This window comes from Papio anubis, unplaced genomic scaffold (assembly GCF_008728515.1).
Source record: "Papio anubis isolate 15944 unplaced genomic scaffold, Panubis1.0 scaffold54, whole genome shotgun sequence".
Lineage (NCBI taxonomy): Eukaryota > Metazoa > Chordata > Mammalia > Primates > Cercopithecidae > Papio > Papio anubis.
In genome coordinates, this window is record NW_022165612.1 from 270,096 (window position 1) to 283,579 (window position 13,484).

Sequence of the window (13,484 nt, forward strand, 5' to 3'; positions counted from 1 at the left end):
TCATTAAAGTTACCACCTGTTTTTAAGCTTAAGCCATGTTGTTTTAAATACTATATATTTATATTGTTTTATAATGTGTGGTACTATCTCAGTTTTCTAAATCTTTCTAAGAATGATCTTCAATTTAGTCTCCTTCAGATCTAGGAGCCTTTGGGGAAGAGTATAGGGAGAATGGCTGCAGGGAATAACTTAAGAAGAGTTTCATTTCTTTCCTGTGCTCTACATAAAGCCTGATCCCTCCACCTCTCTTCTACTTCTGTAGTGCCCAAATTCAGACATCCTAGTATCTCCTTTTGGTCTGATTCCTATGTCTGAAACAAAGTTGACTATGCTTACTTCTAAGTTGGTGCTGAGCATGGTGCCAGGACTGAAACCTGGGACCTCTCAATACTACTCGGACTCCAGTATATTATTCTCAATGATACCACACTAATTCCTCATTTTTAGAGAATGGCAAACTTTCAACTTCCTGAAGTCAATATTTTTTCTTGGAAGTTATTTGGGATGGGAAACAGAAGGCCTGAATTCACTCTCTTACCCTCCCTTCAGTCCATTGCTGTCCCTGTTATGTCAAGCAGTAATTCTTTGAAAATTTCAGGAGATTAGTATCCTATTGTCACAGGATCTTTGAAGTCTTGCTTTTCTGACCTGAGACCTCTGGCTGGTGGTGCCTTTGCCTGAGTTTTTCTCAGGCTCGCTGGGCTGGTTCTGCCCACTCAGCCTCACAGGCTGTGCTCAGCTCACTCTACTGGCCTGGATCCCATGCCTGCCAAGGAAGAGTCAGGCATGGAGCAGTGAAGGATGTGTGAGCAAGTGTGGGCTCCAGATTCTGCACAGTCAGACATGCTGGCTGCTGTAGCGGGGTGGGCAGCTCCAGTGCCAACATGGCTGTCAGCTCTCTGTGAGGCTGCAGCTGGATCAGGTGTACACAAGCAGCTTCCCCTGCTGGCTCCAGGACATGCAGTGGCACCTGGAAGCTTGGAGATGCCAGGTACTGCAGGACTCCAAAGAGGGAGTCACAGCTCTGACTCAGGGATCTCCCAAGTCTGGGATCCCTGAAGGGTCGCAGCTCTTCTCTCCTTCTCTTTGTCCACAAGGTGGTGAGCAAGTGCACGTTTCAGCCCTGTTTGTGTTCTAGCTCTTTTAACTCCACCATTTAGTGGGTCCTGAGTTCTTGCTCTGTGACCAGGAAGAATGAGGTACACAGACAAGTGGAGGATGAACAGGATGAACAAGATGAAGGGAAGTTTTATTGAGCAATAGAACAGTTTGCGGGAGACCCACAGGGGGTAGCTCCTTTCCACAGCAGAGGGTTCTGATGAGTGTTCAGCTCCTATAGCAGAGAGAAGACCCTGGATTGGGAAGCTCCTCTCTGCAGGCAGGTCATCCCATTGTCTTCCCTGCTCTCAGCAGAGAGGAGACCCTGGAGTGGGTTGCTTCTCTCTACAGCTGGTAGTCCCGGTGACTCTGCAGGTCTCTGAAGCTCTCAGCAGATAGGAGGCCCTAGAGTGGGTAGCTCCTCTCCGCTGTTGGTCATCTTGACATCTCCTTCTATCAACAGTAAGGGTTGCTCTTCTCTGCAGTTGGTTGTCCAGTTATCTGCTCATGTCTGGCTGAGTCTGGGGCTTTTATGGGCCTCAGAGGGAAGGCATTACATGCCAATTTGTCTATGGGCAGCCATGGGCAGGCCCAGAAAAGGCACCACAAGTTCCCACTCTGGTTTGTGGGACTGGCAGCCTGACCCAGCCTTGAGGCTATTCCTGGCCTAAAAAAGGTGAGGCCTTTGTGGAGACCTGCCCCATTCCACCCAGGAATCTGTCTGCCTCCAGCTGTCCTTCATGGTGCCCAGGCTCCACCTGACTTTGCTCCAAAATTGGAGAAGGTGCAGAGAGCAGGGAGAAGCCAGGCAGCAGGAGCAGGCCTTCTGAGCCTGTGAGGGCATGAGGGTCTTCCTGGGTCTCCAAGTGTGTAGGGATGTGTAAGTCTGCAGCCAGGGTTTGGGCAGCTACAGCTGCAGCTGTGCCTAGAGGTGGTGGGGCTCTTGCCTGCTCTATGGAGTGGGAGACCTGTCTCTGCAGCTGCAGTTTGGGTAGCTGCAGTGGCACCCGGGGAGCTTCTGCCTCAACTTAGTGGGGGTAGGGCTCCCACTTGTCCCCAGCTCCTACAGGCTCCATGGAGTGTGCAGCCCTGGCCGCACCTCCCTGCTGCAGCCTGTCTGATGGCAGTCTCAGGCTGTCTGCAGCAGCTGCTGCCATCACTATCTCTGTTCTTCAACTTTAACACATGATTTTCTCTAATTGTATGTTTTATTAGTAGTTTCCATGGGAATTTGAGTAGGAAGAATTCTTGATGGCAGTAAGAGAGAAAAACAATATCAGATGGAGAGTCTCTCAATTCCACTACATTTTATTCATAATTTATATATATCTGGATTTGTCTTATAATCCTTCGCAACTCTTGGAATAAATCACTCCTTTTCACTTATTCTGATACCTCCATATATACTCTAGATCTTATTTCCTTCTGTATTCTCTGGCACATTTCACTATCAGTTATTTCTCTCTCAAGTACAAGGTAATCCCTGTTGTCTTTTAGTTTCTAATATTTTCTGTTAACAAAAGAAAAATAAAATTGTAAGAAAGATCTCTATTTCCTATTTTTGAAACTAAATGTCTTAAAATGAAGTTTGTTGCTATTCTACCTCCTCCCTTCCCCTCCCCTCACCTCGCCTTCCCTCCCCTCCCCTCCTCTTCCCCCTCCTCCCCTCCTCTTCCCTCCTCTCCCCTCCCCTCCCTTCTCCTCTCCTCTCCTCTCCTCTCCTCTCCTCTCCTTTTCCCTTCACTTCTCAATATTCTCCAGTATGGATTATATGCATTTTAATTTACCTCAACTAAACTAATTAATATCCATTTCTCTTAATATAATGGGCATATTTCTGTCCACTTCACTTTTCAGTAGTACTGAAATCTTAAAACCAGACATATACATTCACTTCTCTTGGCTCTCCTAACATACCACTCTCTGATGTTCTGATCTCTTTTATAGGCTCCTACCCCATATCTGGCTATGAATTTGAGAGTTCATAAAGTCTTGAACCTGAATCTTTTTCTCATTCTATAATCTCTCAGTAGTCTATTTGTAGATAACCCACACATTTTCATTTTTTACCCATACTTCCCCCTCTGAACATTGGTCTATAGTGTCTTTCCTGCCTCCAGAAGGTAATTCTAACCTGAAAAACATCTTGATGAGTAACTCTTACTTAAAAATATGTATATAAATAAATATTAATAATTCCTTTTGAAATTAGTAGTACACAATTATTTTAGTAAATAAGTGCATGTAGGATATTTAATATTTATATAATAAAAACATTAATGTAAAATACAATAATAAGTGATTTTACAAAAGCAATAATCTCTTACCAACTTTGTAATAAACTTTAATGGCCTCTCATTACTTTTGTCATCACCAGAATCCTTAACATGCCCTACACGGGTCTATGGCATCATCCCTCATGAGGCCTACCTTGCTCCGTGCCACTCTAGGCTTATTAGCGTTCTTTCAGTTACTACAACATGCTACAGGATCTTTGCCTGTGTTGATCTCTGAGTCTGGAGTGCCTCCCCAACCCTATTCCCCACCGTTGCCTGATTAAGTCCTGTCTTTACTTCAGATTTCAATTCAATTGTCATGTCCTTATTGAACCCTCTGATCTCCTTTACTTGGTCCATTCTTCTTATTTTGTCTCTATGTACCTCTTCTTGGGAGTTCTTATCAATGTTTGATTTTATATGCATTTTATGATTATCTCATTATTGGTAATAGATTTTATGAAACCTGGGATTATGTATTTTTGGCTGACAATTTTATTATTAGATTTCTGTACAGTGTCTGATATATAATAGGCACTTGATGTTCACTCATGGAATAAATAAAAGGAGGAGGGAATAAGTGGAAGTTTCCCAATTTTCCTTCTATAAATCATGAAATATTTTGGATTATGACTAAAGCTTGGGGGTAATTTTATGAATGTTCATTTTTTCTTTTGTAATATTTTTCTAAGCGATTTGACTTATATGTATATTTCTCTTTAGTTCCATAGTTATTCGATAGGCTCTTTTTAGATTTTTTAATGATTGAGGGACTACCTCACAAACTTTCTTCAGTTCCAATTTTATATTTTTTCTGAAACTTAATTTTGTTCATATTATAAATAAGTATTGGTGACTTTTTACAATATAGCTTCAAATTAATGCTACTTTCCTTTAGGATATGTTGTTTGCATTGGAATTGTGTTTCTGTTTGTTTATGCTTTTAAAAGAAGGCGTCTGTGCAAAACCAAAACTTCCCAACAGTAGGACACGTGGATTGCCCTGGCTCTGTGCTCTCACCCTGATCATGGAAATACTATTCCTTTTAATTTTATCCTAATGATATGCTAAAATAATCTACCTCAATGAACTTTTACTGTGTTTACAGACTGCTGGACTGAGGGCAAATTCTAACTGCCCTATTTACCACTGCCCTAATTATAAGAATAAAAGTTTATTTTTAATTAATTTGATGTAAATATTTACTCACTGGGAGACATTACACAAGATGATGATGAGGAGGAGGATAATAGTAATAGACACATATGGTTTTGATAGGCCATGCTTGATATGCTTTATACATTATTAACTCATGTAATCCTCATAAAAATATCTTATTATTTTAGCATCTTCTCTTTCCAAGTGTAAAGACCAAAGCACCTAGCAGGGTACGGTGTTGCATACCTGTAGTCCCAGCTGCTTGAGTGGCAGAGGTGGGAGAATCCCGGGCTTGAGCCTGTGAGACTGAGGCTGCAGTGAGCTGAGATTGAGCCACTGCACTCCAGCTTGGGCAACAGAGTGAGACCCTGTCTCAAGAAAAACGACAACAGCTACAAAACCAAAGCACAGAGATAGTAAGTTGCTTAAGAACACATAGAAAGCAGATAGCAGGAGTAGGGTTTCAACCAATGAAAGGCTCATGCTTTTGACCACTAAGCTATATTGCCTTTTTAAGATAAAGGACTACTTTCCATACTTTAACTCAATTATTATAACCCCTAAACCTACATAAAATAGATCGCTTTGACTCCATTTGAAAAGTGATGAAACCTAAGTTCAGAAAGGGGAGGTAACATTTTGAAGTCCACAGACATTGAAAATGTCTGAGTCAAAATTTCTACCGAGATATATGAATTATCTTTCCACATGAAGCTGACTTTAAACCTGTAACTCTCATTCTATTACATGAAGACAGGCAATGAAAAACTGTAAATCTAAGAATGCAATATTCTCAACTTGTGCCTACTAAATATGTATCTCAATTTCTAACTTTTTAATATATCCTATTATATGACGTTCTTGTGGAGGAGAAGATTTAAAAAAGAGGATCATTGATAATAGCTATGTTAGGACTAATACATATCACATAAGAGGCACTCAAATAAATATTGATTGAATGACTATTCCATTAATTCCATTCTTCAATCAGCTCCTTTTTGCAAGAAATTTGGTGGACAGTCCTCAGAGCAATAGAAATAAGAGTTTGTTTTAGTTTTAAAAGTTCCTTTGAAATTTTGTCTTTCTTGATGTTTTCATTGGTATGTTGAATGGTGAATGTAAATTGACTTTATCTTGTTACTGCATGTTAATAGTTGGAAAATAGGCAGATAATATGCATTTAACAAACATTTGTTGAAAGAATAAATGCTGAGAGAAGACACATCTGGAAAGTCAATATCTGCTTTCATTGGAAGCAAGATTTATTTTGGGAATAAAAATTATTTGATATTAATACATGCAAAAATGTACATATTGCTTTTTTTAAAAGAAATTTTAGATTTCATCAAAGGTTTTTGCCTCTACCAAATATATATGACTTTTAGAAGAATATTAAACATGTATTAAGTTCATGACTTATAACTTTTATATATTTTATTTTATTTTTTACTTTTATATATTTTAATATACTTATGTATGTTAGCCCTAGGAATCCAAACATGTAAGATATCAATAAATGGTTTTGGTAAGTTATTTTATGTTAATGAGTTCATTATTGAATAATGTAAAATAATATTTCAAAGTTTATGAATGATACAATTAAAATATGCTATTCTTTTTTTTAATGTCCACAGCTCAGTCCGTTTTTAAGGCATACTGTTCTGAAGAGAACATTTAATGTAACTCTGCCAAATTCTTTCTTCATTGATAGAGAAAAGACTTCCACTCTAGAACAAAAAGCCAAACAAAAACACCAAGGAGGCAAAATAGAATCTTCTAAATGGTGAGTGTATCAGTTCGTTCTCTCACTGATATAAAGAAATGCACAAGACTGGATAATTTATAAAGGAAAGAGGTTTAATTGACTCATTTTCACATGACTAGGGAGGTCTCAGGAAACTTACAATCATGGTGGAAGGCAAATGAGAAGCAAGTACCTTCTTCACAAGGTGGCAGAAAAGAGAAGGAAGAGGAACTGCCAAACACTTATAAAACCATCAGATCTCATGAGAACTAAGTCACTATCATAAGAACAGCATGGGGGAAACCACCCCCATGATCCAATTACCTCCCATCAGATCCCTCCTTTGACATGTGGGGATTATAGTTTGAGATGAGTTTGGGTGGGGACACAGAGCCAAACCATATTATTCTGCCCCGGGACCCTCCCAAATCTTATGTCTTTTTACATTGCAAAACAAATCTTGCCTTCCCAAACTCTTACTTCAGCATTAGCTCAAAAGCCCATAGTCCAATGTCTATCTGAGACAAGGCAAGTCCCTACCACCTATGAGCTTGTAAAATCAAAAGCAACTTAGTTACTAAGATACAGTATGGGGACAGGCACTGGATAAATGCTCCCATTTCAAATGGGAGAAATTGGCCAAAACCAAGGGGCTATAGGCCACATGCAAGTCTGAAAGCCAACAGGGCAGTGATTAAATCCTAAAGCTCCAAAATAATCTCCTTTGACTCCATGTCTCACATCCAGGGCATGCTGATGCAATGGGGAGGGGACTCCCACAGCCTTGGGCAGCTCCTTTACTGACTGGTGTTGAGTGCGTGCAGCTTTTCTAGCTGCAGAGTGCAAGCTGTCAGTAGACCTACTATTCTGGGGTCCGGAGAAGGTGGCTTTCTTCTCACAGCTCCACTAGGAAATGCACCAGTGGGGACTCTTTGAGGGGCCTCCAATCCCACATTTCCCTTCCACACTGCTCTAGCAGAGATTCTCTAAAAGGGCTCTGACCCTGTGAAAGAATTCTGCCTGGACATCCAGGCATTTCCATACATCCTCTGAAATCTAAGCAGAGGTTCCCAAACTGCAATTCTTGACTTGTGTGCACCCTCAGGCCAAACACTACATGTAAACCACCAAATCTTGGAGCTTGCACCCTCTGAAGCAACAGTTTGGACCATACCTTGCCCCTTTTAGCCACGGCTGGAGCTGAAGCAGTGGGACACAGGACACCATATCCTGAGGCTGGACACAGCAGTGGAAACCCTGGTCCCAGCCCACAGAACCATTTTTTCCCTCCTAGGCCTCCAGGCCTGTGATGGCAGGGGCTGCCACCAAGGTCTCTTGATGTGCCCTGGAGACATTTTCCCAATTTTGTTGGCAATTAACATTTGGCTCCTTATTACTTATGCATATCTCTGCAGCTGGCTTTAATTTCTCCCCAGAAAATAGATTTTTCTTTTCTACCACATGGTAAGGCTGCAAATTTTTCAAACTTTTATGCTCCACTTCCCTTTTAAATATAAGTTACAATTTTAGATCATCTCTCTCAAGTTCAATGTTCCACAGATTTCCACGGCACGAGGAAAATTCTGCCAGTCACTTTGCTAAAGCACAGCAAGAGTGATCTTTACTCCAGTTCCCAATAAGTTCCTCATCTCCTTCTGAGACCACCTCAGCCTAAACTTCATTGTCCACATCACTATCAGCATTTTGGTGAAAACCATTTAACAAGTTTCTAGGAAGTTCCAAACTTTTTCTCATCTTACTGTCTTCTTCTGAACCCTCCAAACTGTTCCAACCTCTGCCTGTTACCCAGTTCCAAAGTTGCTTCCACATTTTCAGGTTATCTTTATAGCAGTACCCCACTTCTTGTACCAATTTACTGTCCAGTCTCATACTGCTATAAAGAAGTACCCGAGACTGGGTAATTTATAAAGGAAAGAGTTTTAACTGATTCACAGTTCAGCATGGCTGGGGAGGCCTCAGGAAACTTACAATAATGGTGAAAGGCAAAGGAGAAGCAAGTACCTTCTTCACAATGTGGCAGAAAAGACAGAGGGAAGAGGAACTGCCAACACTTATCAAACCATCAGATCTCATGAGAACTCAGTCACTATCATGAGAACAGCATGGGAGAAACCGCACCCATCATCCAATCAACTCCCACCAGGTCTCTCCATTGATACATGGGATTTCAATTTGAGATGAGATTTGGGTGGGAATACAGAGTCAAACCATGTCAGTGAGTACACCTGTCCTCCCCGAGTTATATGGTTACTACATTTTTACAATCCATAAATTAACTGCCATAAACAATCTCTTGGTCAGGATATATTTTTCTGTCCTCAAAGCAATATATTTGTATCCCTGTTCTAGAAATTGGTTGTGTTTATGGCCCCAAGGTGTAATTAACAGATTATAATAGAAGACAATCTGCATTATTCTAGAGATAAGTGCTAATCTGGTCAGGAATAGCCAGTACATGATCTTTACATTTTTATAAAGTCTGTTTTTCATTTGCCTTTAATAACAAGATAAAATAGTTACCTTAATCAGGTGAGTTGCTTTTTAATTAACCTATCTTTTTAATACAAATAAATTTTTGTAATATTATGCTTTAGTCAGTTGTTGTAGGATTATATCTTATTTTAGCATGTAGACTTTTTTGGTCAAATTGCATTATGAAGCAGTTTTGAATTAAAAGTTGGTATGCTTAACAGAGACGGGGTTTCACCGTGTTAGCCAGGATGGTCTCAATCTCCTGACCTTGTGATCTGCCTGCCTCAGCCTCCCAAAGTGCTGTGATTACAGGCGTGAGCCACTGCACCCAGTCTACTTAGGTTATTTTTATTTTGATTTACCCACATATTTAACTCTTTCATTGTTCTTTCCTTCTCTCATTTCTGTGCTTCTCTTTAGATCATTAGTCTTCTGTCTAATGAACTCCTTTAAATATGTATGTTTGCACAGGTTTGCTGTTGATGAGTTTTCTCAGTTGTTTGGCTGAAAACATCTTTATTTAATTTCCTTTTTTGAAGGATATTTTTGCTGAATAAACAAGTATAGTTTGGCATATTTTCTTTGAGCATTTACAAAATGTCATTCTATTGTTTTCTGCCCTCCATAGTTTCTAATGAAGTGTCTTTCCTTTGAAGATAATGTCTTTTATTTATCTGACTGCTTTTACAACATTTTTATGCATTTAAAAAAAGGTCAGTTTTACTCTAATGCTTTTAGATTTTCCTACCTCATGCCCCAGTTCTCCTTGGTGTTTGTTAATGCTCTGGATTGTGTGTGTTGATGTCTTTCTATTGGCTCTGAAAGTTTCTCACCGATTATCTTTTCAAATATTGCTTCTTTAACATTTCTCTCTTCTCTTGTTATACAAATACAATTACAGATATTAAATTGTCTCGTGTCTTGTATGCTCTTTTGTATATTATAGATTCTCTTTAGTTTTTGAACTTCAGTCTGTATATTTTATAATGATCTCTCCTTATTTCAAAAATCCTCTCTTTAACTGTTTAAACACATCTATTGCATTCTTAATTTAAATGTTAACATTTTCAGTTCTGTAATTTCCATTGGGTTATTATTTATAAATTCCAGTTGCATAGTGAGATTCTTGATCTTGCTAACAATTTTGTTCAGCATTTTATTCTTTGTTATTTTAAAATCTGTGATGGATATCTCCAACTCTAATTCACCTTTGTATCTGCTTATATTATGTTTTAGTTTTCTGTTTTTTGATTCTGACTTCTGACATGCCTAGTAAGTTTGATCACATGTAGAATATTGCTAATGAAAAATTATAGATATAATTTGATGTTTTGTCTCATATTTTCTTCCTTCAGGGAGGATTTCCTTTAGATTTTTCTCAGGTACCTTAAATATGGGGCAGACCTGCTTTTCCATTATGGGGTTGTGCTTGTCCGGAGCTGAGTTTCACATTTTTGTTAAGAGTTGATATAATTCTTGTTACCTATGTTTTTGGAGTATAACTTTCTTTTATTCTATTTGTAATAAGAAGTCAGGGATATTAACTAGAGTCCCTTCTCCAATTTTTTCTTCTTCAATCCTGGGAAACTGCCAAATACCCTGTTTTGCTGCCCATACCTTTAGCTGCTACTCTTGACTCCATTTGATATCCTGTTAGCCCTATACCAGATAAAATTTAGCAAACGTCTTAAGGAGGAACATGACACGATGCTAAAATTCCCTTATTCTTCTCCCTTTTTCTTTGTAATTTAGTTTCTTGACATCCTGCTTTCTTAAACTACAAGTTTTATCTTTAGACATCCCAATAAGGCCAAAGTCTTAGCTTAGGTTTTTATCTGCCTTGTGGCTGTCTTCTTGGTCTTTTGGCCTTGTGCTATTTAGAAACTAAAAGATTTCTCAAGGGAAATGTAAGGCTCACCTCAGTATTACGCCTGCCTCACTATTCTCACCAAATTTCTGGCCCCTCAAAACCTGGTTGTCTGTATAGTTTTCCATTCAGTTAAATAGGTTTAAACAGAAATAAATTCTATAGATTTTATGTATTGCATGGCCTGCAACAAGTTATTCTTTGCCATGTCTGAATTTCTTTACCAGTTTGTCAAGCTCCTTTCCTTTCATCTCTCAATTTATGAAATCCTATATCTTCAATGAATAGTTACAATTAAAAAAGAATATATCCTAGATATGAGGTATCCTGCCATGTAACTATTTGCTCATAATTCTATAAAAAGCACACACCATTTTTAAGGAAATATATTTATTTATTAAACGTACTTGCAGATTTATCTTTTGAGAATTACCATTGTCACATTAGAAACTAAGAATATGTTAAGGTTGTATGTTTCATTATTTAACTATTTTTTCATGGTGTCACACAAAAATAAGCCCTTAGAAATGCTTTAGTATTCCAGGCATGCTCACTCACATTCCAAGCCCTCTGTTAAATAAGCCTTCGGCAGGCAAAGCCAGACTAGCCCCCTGTCTAACTTTGCCATTACAGATGGACACAAAGTCCCAATTCTATCTTTTCTGTTTCTACACTCTCCTATTATTACCACTGAAGACCCTCAAAAAGCTACCAGAGTTGCATTCAGAATTATTCTGCATTTCAGTAAATATGATGTCATTTGGAGTCTCCCTACTTTAATTAACTTTAATTAAAAACAATTTTATTCTACAATGAGAGAGAAGTTTAATGCTTGGCTGAGCTACTACACCAACTCTAAAGAAAATGAGTGAGTTAACATGTTCAAATAGCTGTTATCAGCTCTAATTATGTTTGCATGAAGGAAGAACAAGCTAGATAACAGAAGAGTGTTGGATGATTGAAAATGGGGAAAGAGTAACCATATGAATAAAAAAAAATGTAGTAAAAGTGATACAGCCAGAAAAAATTCTCTGCAATTCACAGGTTTGCCCTTGGGTTAAGCCTCATTTTCTTCAACTGTTCCTAGCCATAATGGACATCAACATAAAGTATTTTCATATAGGTAGTCTCACATACCTGAAGCTTAGTGAAAAAATGGTATTTCTGCTAAGATAATATCTAGTAGAGCCTCTAATGTGTTACAAGTTTATTTTATAACTAAATTTGTTGTAAAAGATTTTTATTCTCAAAATACTTGTCAGTGGAGAAAATAGTGTATTAAATTATATTGTGAAAGTTTTAACAGCTTATTTGATTTCTATTTCTTTTTTACTCTGTCAGTAACATTTTATCTTATTAGACTCACTATTATCATGATGTAATGTCTAAACAATTGAAGAATATATACTTCTATATATGCCTTTAACTACTCAAATCTTCAGCAGAGTCAAAAGGACAATAAATACAGAAGCCAGAATTATGTCATAATTCTGACATTAATTTGGTTAAAAAAAAGAGTATTTTGTGAAATTTTATATCTTTTTTATTGGAAGTACCTTAACTAGAGAAGCCATCTGAAAGAGTATTTTGACTTAGGTGGAGAAGTACAATAGAGATACCACTTACTGAAATAGCTTTTCTTTTCCCACAGATATATCCAAAGGTAATATCTATTAATATAAAGGTAAGCTGATACTTCTCTCACAAAGGAGTACTTTCATGTTGATGATGTCCTCCATCAGCTGCTCACAGGAACATCATTGCTCTTCTAACATCTAGAGATAGAAAAATCTGTTCTTACATGATATTTGTTTTTTTTCAGAAAAATTTTCCTATTACAAAAGCAGTATATATATTCATTGCATTCTTTCTAAGCATATACTACTGATGCATCCATATAAAATATAATGCTGAATAAAGACATCTGATGAAAAGCCTTTCTTTTTTACTTTAGAGTCTCATTCTCTAACCAGAGAATGCAATTACTTTCCAAATACCAGGCATGCTGAAACAAAGTGAACGATGTTGTTATGCATATGTGGTATTCCCTTGACTTATTTTCTTACTCTTCATTTCTCTGAAATGCTAAAAGTAGAATATAAAAATCATAAAAGGAATATTCAGTATGTTTTACTTTGTATAACTTTTATGTGCAAATAGGAAAGCAAAGAAAAAAATGATTAAACTGTGGCAATATACTGAATTATCTTCAATAGCCTACATATTTGGGGAAGATGGGTAAATTTAAATATCACATCCCAAAACTTTTGGCATTAATGCTATTACATTAATAGCAATGTTAGTAAATGTTAGTAAATGCCATTTACTAACATGTCATTTACTAACATGGTCTAGTAAAACAAATTAGTTGGAGATAAGGATTTATCAATAGTATTTAATGTTTCTAGAGGAGCATATCCTCTTTGAAATTTTAACAAATGCTATGGAAACCTCATTGATGAAAGTGGATTTATGCAAGCAATCTAAAATTAACATAATTCTAAAAGATTCAAGTGCTCCTGAAATTTTCAATGTATTCTGATTTAAGAAAACTGTATCTAAAATATCTCCATTAATGTGCCTAAAATCAATCATTCAAGATTGGAACAATAAACACCCCCCAAATGGCCAATAAATACTTGCTTTTCCATTGAATTGGATGAATTGAATTGAATTGAATTGAATTGGGAAAACAGCACAGAACTGGTGGTTGATGGAGAGGAGACTTTGAGCTCATCTCCTAGTTACATAACCCTAAACTAACTAGTTAATCACCTAGTTCTTTGTTCTATAGCTCCAAAATGAAGCAGTTGGTATATTAGACCAGTAGATGTCAAACATAGAGGAT

At 37.6% G+C, this 13,484-nt stretch overlaps 1 long non-coding RNA gene across 1 annotated transcript in view; it reads left to right on the forward strand.

Annotated features, from left to right (window-relative positions):
* LOC116273313 overlaps nucleotides 1-12,375 on the forward strand; it is a 268,870-nt gene extending 256,495 nt beyond the window's left edge. The window contains exons 2-3 of the long non-coding RNA XR_004181696.1: nucleotides 6,167-6,315; nucleotides 12,288-12,375. This is a non-coding gene — a long non-coding RNA (uncharacterized LOC116273313). The remainder of the gene's footprint in view (nucleotides 1-6,166; nucleotides 6,316-12,287) is intronic.
* Nucleotides 12,376-13,484: the final 1,109 nt, after the last annotated feature.